This window comes from Haliotis cracherodii, unplaced genomic scaffold (assembly GCF_022045235.1).
Source record: "Haliotis cracherodii isolate W230 unplaced genomic scaffold, xgHalCrac1.p SCAF_2, whole genome shotgun sequence".
In the NCBI taxonomy this organism is placed as follows: Eukaryota; Metazoa; Mollusca; class Gastropoda; order Lepetellida; family Haliotidae; genus Haliotis; species Haliotis cracherodii.
The window spans coordinates 15714739-15727041 of NW_027266275.1; the positions used below are offsets into that span (position 1 = coordinate 15714739).

At 44.9% G+C, this 12303-nt stretch overlaps 1 protein-coding gene across 3 annotated transcripts in view; it reads right to left on the reverse strand.

Annotated features, from left to right (window-relative positions):
* The window catches only part of LOC139468751 (phospholipid scramblase 1-like), a 28184-nt gene extending 18966 nt beyond the window's left edge, over positions 1-9218 (reverse strand). The window contains exon 1 of one of the 3 annotated variants that reach the window (XM_071250882.1): positions 9148-9218. The gene's annotated coding sequence lies outside the window, so the exon portion shown is untranslated. Of the gene's footprint in view, positions 1-2017; positions 2229-3930; positions 4034-9147 lie in introns of those variants that run through there. The other 2 variants (XM_071250880.1, XM_071250879.1) reach the window with 2 other exon arrangements.
* Positions 9219-12303: the final 3085 nt, after the last annotated feature.

The following is a 12303-nucleotide window of genomic DNA, read 5'->3' on the forward strand; positions in this document are numbered from 1 at the left end:
CTCTCTCCACCCGTCTGTCTCTCTTCTCTATACACTGTCTCCACCCGTCTGTCTCTCTCCTCTAAACACTCTCCCCACCCGTCTGTCTTCCTCCTCTATACACTCTCTCCAACCGTCTGTCTCTCTCCTCTATACTCTCTCTCCAACCGTCTGTCTCTCCCCTCTATTTACTCTCTCCACCCGTCTGTCTCTCCTCTAAACACTCTCCCCACCCGTCTGTCTCTATCCTCTATACGCTCTCTCCACCCGTCTGTCTCTCTCCTTTATACACTCTCTCCCCGTCTATATCTCTCCTCTATACTCTCTCTCCACCCGTCTGTCTTCCTCCTCTGTACACTCTCTCCCAGTCTGCCTCTCTCCTCTATACGCTCTCCACCCGTCTATCTTCCTCCTCTATACACTCTCTCCAACCGTCTGTCTCTCTCCTCTATACACTCTCTCCACCCGTCTGTCTCTCTCCTCTATACTCTCTCTCCACCCGTCTGTCTCTCTCCTCTATACACTCTCTCCACCCGTCTGTCTCTCTCCTCTGTACACTCTCTCCACCCGTCTGTCTCTCTCCTCTATACTCTCTCTCCACCCGTCCGTCTCTCTCCTCTGTACTCTCTCTCCACCCGTCTGTCTCTCTCCTCTGTACACTCTCTTCACCCGTCTGTCTCTCTCCTCTAAACACTCTCTTCACCCGTCTGTCTCATCCTCTATACACTCTCTCCACCCGTCTGTCTCTCTCCTCTGTACACTCTCTCCACCCGTCTGTCTCTCTCCTCTATACACTCTCTCCACCCGTCTGTCTCTCCCCTCTATTTACTCTCTCCACCCGTCTGTCTCTCCTCTAAACACTCTCCCCACCCGTCTGTCTCTCCCCTCTATACACTCTCTTCACCCGTCTGTCTCATCCTCTATACACTCTCTCCACCCGTCTGTCTCTCTCCTCTGTACACTCTCTCCGCCCGTCTGTCTCTCTCCTCTATACACTCTCTTCACCCGTCTGTCTCTCTCCTCTAAACACTCTCTTCACCCGTCTGTCTCATCCTCTATACACTCTCTCCACCCGTCTGTCTCTCTCCTCTATACACTCTCTCCACCCGTCTGTCTCTCTCCTCTATACACTCTCTCTACCCGCCTGTCTCTCCTCTATACACTCTCCCCATCCGTCTGTCTTCCTCCTCTATACGCTCTCTCGACCGTCTGTCTCTCTTCTCTATACACTCTCTCTCCACCCGCCTGTCTCCCTCCTCTATACACTCTCTCCACCCGTCTGTCTCTCTTCTCTATACACTGTCTCCACCCGTCTGTCTCTCTCCTCTAAACACTCTCCCCACCCGTCTGTCTTCCTCCTCTATACACTCTCTCCAACCGTCTGTCTCTCTCCTCTATACTCTCTCTCCAACCGTCTGTCTCTCCCCTCTATTTACTCTCTCCACCCGTCTGTCTCTCCTCTAAACACTCTCCCCACCCGTCTGTCTCTATCCTCTATACGCTCTCTCCACCCGTCTGTCTCTCTCCTTTATACACTCTCTCCCCGTCTATATCTCTCCTCTATACTCTCTCTCCACCCGTCTGTCTTCCTCCTCTGTACACTCTCTCCCAGTCTGCCTCTCTCCTCTATACGCTCTCCACCCGTCTATCTTCCTCCTCTATACACTCTCTCCAACCGTCTGTCTCTCTCCTCTATACACTCTCTCCACCCGTCTGTCTCTCTCCTCTATACTCTCTCTCCACCCGTCTGTCTCTCTCCTCTATACACTCTCTCCACCCGTCTGTCTCTCTCCTCTGTACACTCTCTCCACCCGTCTGTCTCTCTCCTCTATACTCTCTCTCCACCCGTCCGTCTCTCTCCTCTGTACTCTCTCTCCACCCGTCTGTCTCTCTCCTCTGTACACTCTCTCCACCCGTCTGTCTCTCTACACTCACTCTCTCTTACGCCGTCTCCTTTTCTATCTCTCGAACACATCAACTTAATCACATACACGATCTTTACAACCAAACCAGACCTTCTAAATATTTTAACACTTACCTTCGGAACAATTCAGCGTTTACTGACTCATACCCTACGCAGGTAGAACCTGTATACTAGGCACTATATTTGTCCCCTCTAACTTGTAACGCTTCCATTCATTAGCTGCCAAGCGAAATCAGACTGTCAATGCACAAAATACAATCACTTCAGGAACAGAGCGCGTCGTAGATACGTCCCACAACATCACAACAGAGAGGGGCTTATCGCTGTTTCGACATTATCCTTCCCGGGTGAATTGGGTCACATGAACTAAGCATAATTTATGAGTATCCATTCTCCCAGGCCGTGCGTGATACAAGACGTTGTTTACTGTTTGATACTTGACGACCAATCACCTACACATCGATCTCGGGTCGATGATGTCATTTGGCTGATTTCTCAGTCAGCTGTAGGTTAAGAGCTTAATTTACCAAAAGACCTTTCTTCAAACGGTTCATTGCCTTTAAGCCTGAGGCATACAAACATGTTGTGTACAAGTACCAGATTAAAGACGGCTATAAACGAGTGTGTAGGTTTAACGCAACTTTGGACAGCATCTCCGTTATTATATTATGTGATGTCGCCCTGATGTGGGAGGAAAGCCCGAACTGATGCTGGGCTTCAGATGTTTACCACTTTCCCGAAACCCACAAGAATCACAATCAGGAAAACCTGGAATTTGAAGCCACGATCACAGGATCCTGGCACGCCGAAAGGACGCAACTCTGTACAGTGTTCTGTGGCGCCTAAGACGACTGGGTTGGAGTATTATTAGCATAAGGATTCGTTATTAGTTCAAAACTAATGATTTTAAACTGTCTAGAATGTGCATGTAGGCAAATGTAAGCAAGGGTGGCTAGATGTACACATGGCTTGATGGAAGAACGGATGTAACGTATTTAATATGATTTAGTGAAGAAATGGTGATTATTGACGGGTGTACTAAGGGAACAAGTTCGGGGGGTCTTCCAATGTTCCCAGAACCTAATGTAAAGAACAGGTAATACCTGTAAATTTTAAAGAGATATTGAATGCATCTAAGTAATAATAATAATAATAATAATAATAATAATAATAATAATAATGCATCACCCAAACCCTCTTTGCTGCATGTTTATAATTTTAATCTGTAAATAATAATAATAATAATAATAATAATAATAATAATATTTTTTTAAAATAGTATGTTGTTGTAATATATTTAGTGGCATTCAAGAGGCGGTGGGAGAGCCAAATGGTTAAAGCATTCGCTCGTCACGGCGAACACCTGGGATCGACTCCCATTATTGGTACAATGTGTGACGCCAATTTCTTGTGTCGTGTCCAAGATTATTGCACTCTTATACCGCCGGTACTAGTCCCGGCTAATGCCGAGTTTATAGTACAAGCCCACTGAAATGCCATGCCGCAGTTTAACAAGTATAAGCCACTCAGACACGGTATACTGACTCCGAGCCGACAGGTCCTTGTTTTATCCCCTTAATGCCGAGTTACAGGCAGAGTAACAACAAGTACCATCTTTAACGTCTGGTATGACGCGGCCGGGTATCGAACCCACGATCGTCCGCTCTCCGGTCAGACGCTCTATCCACTAGACCAGGGAGGCGGTCTTCACTTGTAGTGAGTGAGTATGATTTTACGCCGCTTTTAGCAATATTCCAGCAATATCACGGCAATGGGCTTCACACATTGTACCCATGTCGGGAATCGAACCCGGGTCTTGGGCGTGACGAGCGAACGCTAATGTACCCGACCGCCCCTCTTCACTTGTAGGCCGATACGATATAATATAATATTGTCTCAGTAACATCGCCCAGACACCCATATAAATAGTCTCTGTATTGAAACAGGGTCAGCAATATCAATTGTATGGTAGGGACCCTACATACCAGGCCAGCATTGATCAACAACTATAGCGACATGACACTTACCGTTACCCGACTGTCCCTAGCTGGGTACAATATAGAGCAGATCCTGGTGGATTGTTCAAGCAGAGTCGGTTCAGGCTAACTTTAACTTTCTATGGTGACCGGTAAACACCGGGCAGTCAGCCTATTAATTGTGATGCCCTAAATATAGAGCCCACGTATCTTGATAACCCAGGCTATCTTGTGGGTGGGTGTGATGGGCGGCAGTAGGGGGCAGGTGTGATATACGACGGAGTTTATGTTGATTATATACTGGTGTCTATGTTATCTCGGCTTGCTAATTTATTGTCTCAGCTTTTATTGATAAAAACTGTTGATGTGTGATTTTTTAAAGTGTACCTTTCGCGCGCCACATTTCATGTGATCTTCCATGCTGCATCGAGTTATGTGTGACCTGCCACGTTGTGGAGTATTGTGATCTTCCACGTTGTGGTGTATTGTGATCTTCACATGTGGTGTATTGTGATCTTCACATGTGGTGTATTGTATTGTGATCTTCCACGTAGTGGTGTATTGTGATCTTCCGTATTGTGGTGTATTGTGATCTTCCATGTTGTGGTGTATTGTGATCTTCCACGTTGTGGTGTATTGTGATCTTCCACGTTGTGGTGTATTGTATTGTGATCTTCCACGTTGTGGTGTATTGTGATCTTCCACGTTGTGGTGTATTGTGATCTTCCATGTTGTGGTGTATTGTGATCTTCCATGTTGTGGTGTATTGTGATCTTCAACGTTGTGGTGTATTGTGATCTTCCGTATTGTGGTGTATTGTGATCTTCCATGTTGTGGTGTATTGTGATCGTCCATGTTGTGGTGTATTGTGATCTTCCATGTAGTGGTGTATTGTGATCTTCCATGTTGTGGTGTATTGTGATCTTCCACGCTGTTGTGTATTGTGATCTTCCATGTTGTGTTGTATTGTGATCTTCCATGTAATGGTGTATTGTGATCTTCCACGTTGTGTTGTATTGTGATCTTCCATGTTGTAGTGTATTGTGATCTTCCATGTTGTGGTGTATTTGATCTTCCATGTTGTGGTGTATTGTGATCTTCCATGTTGTGGTGTATTGTGATCTTCCATGTAGTGGTGTATTGTGATCTTCCATGTTGTGGTGTATGGTGATCTTCCATGTAGTGGTGTATTGTGATCTTCCATGTTGTGGTGTATTGTGATCGTCCATGTTGTGGTGTATTTGATCTTCCATGTAGTGGTGTATTGTGATCTTTCATGTTGTGTTGAATTGTGATCTTCCATGTTGTGGTGTATTTGATCTTCCATATAGTGGTGTATTGTGATCTTCCATGTTGTGGTGTATTTGATCTTCCATATAGTGGTGTATTGTGATCTTCCATGTTGTGGTGTATTTGATCTTCCATATTGTGGTGTATACGATCTTCCATGTAGTCAAATAACTCGCGGAAAATATGCAAGACATTAAGCACCCCACTTGAGTGATCAGGAACTGTGTACAGACGTAACGAGTTGACAGCACAGATTCCACTGTAATTACCTCTACGTCCAGGACGACTATTTCCCTTATGTATCATACAACATGTTGTCATTTGTTCTTGATTCCCGTCAACTAAGGAAAAGGCGTTGTCATTTAACTTCACTAATGTGAACATGATACCTCGACGTAATAGAGTATTGTGTCAGACACGGAGGGAAGCTTTATTTGTTTGTTTGTTTGTTTATTTGTTTGTCGCCACAAGTAGCAGTATCATGACGGCGTGTAAATATTCTCGCCTGTGCCACCCAGAACCAGTGGTTGATGACTGCAACGAAGCGAGCCGTCGGGGCACGATGACACACACACAAGTCACCGAGCCTGACCACCCCATACATGTAGTCGCCTCTTTCAAACATCCAACTTGGGAGGTGTCCCAGGGTTAAACGGGGATGTTTCATGTGTCTTTGTCGTTTGACGCAGCACTCGGAAATACATTGTTTTCCAACTTTCTGATGCCTGCTTGTAAATAATCAAGTTACAGTGAAATGGCCCACATTGTTCGCAACGTTCCACGCCGTCGGGGTACGATAACACGATCCATTAAGTCGCCTCTTACGACCAGCATAGGTTGCTGGGGACCTATTATAACCTGGAGGTTTTATACGTTGTAGCAATATCACTAGGGGTACATTATACGTTGTAGCAATATCACTCGGGGTACATTATACGTTGTAGCAGTATCACTCGGGGTACATTATTCATTGTAGCAATATCACTCGGGGTACATTATACCTTGTAGCAATATCACTAGGGGTACATTATACGTGGTAGCAGTATCACTCGGGGTACATTATACGTTGTAGCAGTATCACCCGGGGTACATTATACGTTGTAGCAATATCACTCGGGGTACATTATACGTTGTAGCAATATCACTCGGGGTACATTATACGTTGTAGCAATATCACTAGGGGTACATTATACGTGGTAGCAGTATCACTCAGGGTACATTATACGTTGTAGCAATATCACTCGGGGTACATTATACGTTGTAGCAATATCACTCGGGGTACATTATACGTTGTAGCAATATCACTCGGGGTACATTATACGTTGTAGCAATATCACTCGAGGTACATTATACGTGGTAGCAGTATCACTCAGGGTACATTATACGTGGTTGCAGTATCACCCGGGGTACATTATACGTTGTAGCAGTATCACTCAGGGTACATTATACGTGGTAGCAGTATCACTAGGGGTACATTATACGTGGTAGCAGTATCACTCGGGGTACATTATACGTTGTAACAGTATCACTCAGGGTACATTATACGTGGTAGCAGTATCACTAGGGGTACATTATAAGTTGTAGCAGTATCACTAGGGGTACATTATACGTGGTAGCAGTATCACTCAGGGTACATTATACGTGGTAGCAGTATCACTAGGGGTACATTATACGTTGTAGCAGTATCACTCAGGGTACATTATACGTGGTAGCAGTATCACTCGGGGTACATTATACGTTGTACAAGTATCACTCGGGGTACATTATACGTGGTAGCAGTATCACTAGGGGTACATTATACGTTGTAGCGGTATCACTCGGGGTACATTATACGTTGTAGCGGTATCACTCGGGGTACATTATAAGTAGTAGAAGTATCACTCAGGGTACATTATAAGTTGTAGCAGTATCACTCGGGGTACATTATACGTGGTAGCAGTATCACTCGGGGTACATTATACGTGGTAGCAGTATGACTCGGGGTACATTATAAGTTGTAGAAGTATCACTCGGGGTACATTATTCGTTGTAGCAGTATCACTCGGGGTACATTATAAGTTGTTGAAGTATCACCCGGGGTACATTATACATTGTATAAGTATCACTCGGGGTACATTATACGTGGTAGCAGTATCACTCGGGGTACATTATAAGTTGTTGAAGTATCACTCGGGGTACATTATACATGGTATAAGTATCACTCGGGGTACATTATACGTGGTAGCAGTATCACTCGGGGTACATTATAAGTTGTTGAAGTATCACCCGGGGTACATTATACATTGTATAAGTATCACTCGGGGTACATTATAAGTAGTAGAAGTATCACTCGGGGTGCATTATAAGTTGTTGAAGTATTATTCGGGGTACATTATACATTGTATAAGTATCACTCGGGGTACATTATACGTTGTAACAGTATCACTCGGGGAACATTATACCTTGTTGCAGTATCACTCGAGGTACATTATACGTTGTAGCAGTATCACTCGAGGTACATTATACGTTGTAGCTGTATCACTCGGGGTACATTATACCTTGTAGCAGTATCACTCGGGGAACATTATACGTTGTAGCAGTATCACTCGGGGAACATTATACGTTGTAGCAATATCACCCGGGGTACATTATACGTTGTAGCAATATCACTCGAGGTACATTATACGTTGTAGCTGTATCACTCGGGGTACATTATACCTTGTAGCAGTATCACTCGAGGTACATTATACGTTGTAGCAATATCACCCGGGGTACGTTATACCTTGTAGCAGTATCACTCGAGGTACATTATACGTTGTAGCAATATCACTCGAGGTACATTATACGTTGTAGCAGTATCACTCGGGGTACATTATACATTGTATAAGTATCACTCGGGGTACATTATACGTTGTAACAGTATCACTCGAGGTACATTATACGTTGTAGCAGTATCACTCGGGGAACATTATACGTTGTAACAGTATCACTCGGGGAACATTATACCTTGTAGCAGTATCACTCGGGGTACATTATACGTCGTAGAAGTATCACTCGAGGTACATTATACATTGTAGAAGTATCACTCGGGGTACATGTGGTTTTATTGGGTATTACCACCAGGCGAAACCCCACAAGGGGCGCATCAACCCCTTACCATACGTCCATGTCAGATACCAGTGTTTGATATTTTGAGCAACATTCAAGTCCAGCGGGGTACGACAGTACGCATTCTAGCCCGACCGGCCGGATCCATGTAGTCGCCAGACGAATCAGGGGTTGGTAGCATCACACAATCACATATTGTGATCACATGATCCTTAGTTTGGTCGGCTGTAAAGTCACACATTCGACTTTGTGCCTACTGAGACCCAGAATAAACACAGGTCAAGTCATACATGGTGCTTCAAAAAACGAAGGATTGTACGAGTGTATGTGAGTGTATATGTTAGAGATTTAGTGTGCGAGACATATATGAAAACATGGAGTACATGTAAGAGAGAAGGTAGATAACAAAGCTACCTTATAAACGCGAGGATTTAGGAAGGAAAATACTCTGGTCAAGTCAGGTCTGTCATTCTGGTCTAGGCAAATATGTCATGCTGGTCGAGCTAAATATGTCATGCTGGTCGAGTCAGGTATCTCGCGCTGGTCGAGCCAAATATGTCATGCTGGTCAGGTCAAATATCTCGTGCTGGTAGAACCAAGTGTTTCGATGTGGTCGAACCAAGTATTCCAAGTTGGTCGAACCAAGTATTCAAGGTGGTCGAACAAAGTATTCTAAAGTGGTCGAACCCAAGTATTTCAAGGTGGTCGAACCAAGTATTTCAAGGTGGTCGAAGCAAGAGTCTTATGGTGGTCGAACCAAGTACTCAAATGTTGAAATCATCAACCAGAACTACAAGTTACTCAATAAGTTAAAAACACAAATGAATGCAGAATGGTCACACAATACATCACAAATGACAGTGTAAACAGACCAGTTAGTGTCACTGTTACCTCACAGTAATCCTGCCTTCTTCCAACCTCGCTTGATTGCGTCAGTGTCCTTTGCAATTTTGTCCACACATGACATGACACTGAGTTGAGTCAATTATTGTATTTGATAATTAGTCGCAATCTCTTCCGGTAAACTTTCCGGCCAACTCGGAAAAACTAGTTTCGGAGAGAAGCTGTCTATTGTTTGGTACGCGAGGGGTCATCTCAACACGGCAACTCGCAAAAATATGTCGTCGCAGTATTGTCTTTGGCGTGGTATTCGCAATATTTTAACGGCGCAGAAATAAAGCTGTTTACAGTATCTCAAGGTGGTCGAACCAAGTATTCCAAGGTGGTCGAACCAAGTATTTCAAGGTGGTCGAAGCAAGAGTCTTATGGTGGTCGAACCAAGTATCTCAAGGTGGTCGAACCAAGTATCTCAAGGTGGTCGAACCAAGTATTTCAAGGTGGTCGAACCAAGTATTTCAAGGTGGTCGAACCAAGTATTCCAAGGTGGTCGAACCAAGTATTTCAAGGTGGTCGAACCAAGTATTTCAAGGTGGTCGAACCAAGTATTTCAAGGTGGTCGAACCAAGTATTTCAAGGTGGTCGAAGCAAGAGTCTTATGGTGGTCGAACCAAGTATCTCAAGGTGGTCGAACCAAGTATTTCAAGGTGGTCAAACCAAGTATTCAAGGTGGTCGAACCAAGTATTCAAAGGTGGTCGAACCAAGTATTCAAGGTGGTCGAACCAAGTATTTCAAGGTGGTCGAACCAAGTATTCCAAGGTGGTCAAACCAAGTATTCAAGGTGGTCGAACCAAGTATTCCAAGGTGGTCGAACCAAGTATTCAAGGTGGTCGAACCAAGTATTTCAAGGTGGTCGAACCAAGTGTCTCAAGGTGGTCGAACCAAGTGTCTCAAGGTGGTCGAACGAAGTAGCTCAAGGTGGTCGAACCAAGTAGCTCAAGGTGGTCGAACCAAGTATTCCAAGGTGGTCGAACCAAGTATTCAAGGTGATCGAACCAAGTATCTCAAGGTGGTCGAACCAAGTATTCCAAGGTGGTCGAACCAAGTATTTCAAGGTGGTCGAACCAAGTATTTCAAGGTGGTCGAACCAAGTGTCTCAAGGTGGTCGAACCAAGTAGCTCAAGGTGGTCGAACCAAGTAGCTCAAGGTGGTCGAACCAAGTGTCTCAAGGTGGTCGAACCAAGTAGCTCAAGGTGGTCGAACCAAGTAGCTCAAGGTGGTCGAACCAAGTATCTCAAGGTGGTCGAACCAAGTATTCCAAGGTGGTCAAACCAAGTATTCAAGGTGGTCGAACCAAGTATCTCAAGGTGGTCGAACCAAGTATCTCAAGGTGGTCGAACCTAAGTACCTCCTGGTGTACGTCAAATGAGGATAGGTTGGCGGGGCTCGGTGACTTGGTAGCTTACGTGTCATCGTGCCGAATGGCGACGATAGCTGCCCATGCTTCCAGACACAAGGGGCGGTGGGGTAGGCTTATGGTTAAAGGGTTCGCTCGTCACGCCGAAGACAAGGGTTCGATTCCCCAAATAAGTACATTGTATTAAGCTCATTTCTGGTGTCCTCCGCCGTGATTTTGATGTTTGCTGAAAGCGGTGTAAAACCATACTCACTAACTCACTTTCTCAATCCAGACGTAAGGATGGGCAGTTGAATATTTACAAGCAGCTGTTAAAAACCTGGAATATTTATTGGCTGTGTCTTTAACTCTTGATACTACAGACTACAGTCGGGCATATATAAATCCACGCAAGGCCCTATCACATATCTTGGTTTCGAACCAACGCACAGTATAAATTTTCAAAGCATGATAGTGCATCTATTTATATAACGGCGTTAAATTAATCTCTTCGTGAAACTACACGTCAGTTCAGGAATAGAAACCAACAAACACGGTCTTTGATTATATATAAACAATACGTTGGTATATTGATTTTTACTTAACGACACAGAGATGTTAGGGATTGATTTCAATCTGACATGATTATACAACACACTACAGTAATAGTACCACACAGCATGGTGCCATTCACTTGCACGCGGATTCGGGGACAAGGGCGGCTCAGTCGTGTAACGCACCGCAATCAGCTGTGCAGAGTTGCGTCCCTTGGGCACGCCAGAAAACTTTGATTGTGGGTTCGAATCCCGGTTCGCCTAGATTATGAGTCTTGATTTGTCAGTACCATACCCGTGCACGTGGGTTTCATCGACGTGGTAAATGTCTGAGACCTGCATCACTTCGGGCTTTCTTCCCACATTAAGCTCACTCGCCGTGATATAACTGGAATACTGTTCAAAGGGGCGTTAAACCCAACTCACTCACTCACTCACTCACTCACTCACTCAGATTCATGACGGTTTACGTCGAATGACGTAAGGCGAGAAAGGAAATAGCCACCCCTGATTTTGTAACTGACAAGCTCCATAACACCTTCGTGGTACATTGCCTCTTTTTGTGTGGGTGATCTTATTTCCGGGTAAATCTGACCGATTACCCATGGTACCTCGGCCACACGGCCGCGACTTTTCCCCTACTGTCTATGGAAGGGAAGTGAAGGCTTGTTGGTTGTTTGGTTTGTTGTTTAACGCCGCACTCACCAATATTCCAGCTATATGAAGCGGTCTGTAAATAATCGAGTCCGGACCAGACAATCCAGAGATTAATATCATGAGCATCGATCCACATAATTGGGATAGATGACATGCATCAACCAAGTCAGCGAGCCTGACCACCCGATCCCGTTAGTCACCTTTTACGACAAGCATAGTCGCATTTTACGGCAAGCAAGGGTTGCTGAAGACCTATTCTACCCCGGATCATGTCGAAGTGGAGGCTTGTATGATATAAGATTAGCAACTCTTTATCTGCGCCATCCTACCGACAGATTCCCCCATCCCTTCCACTGGTGCCTAACGAATGCTGCGCAGACTCTGTCCTCGTTTATTCCAGGGAATGAACAGCAGCCCGGAACCAGTTAACCGAGTCCCCTGCGAATCTGGCCTGTGTTATGCAGTTCAGTCGTTAAATGTAGTGGGGATCCAAACCCCCTCTCTAGGCATCGACCCGTGAAGATCCGGGGTAAATAGGTCTTCAGCAACCAATGCTTGCCGTAAAAAGCGACTATATGTATACTATAAGGCATTTTTGAACG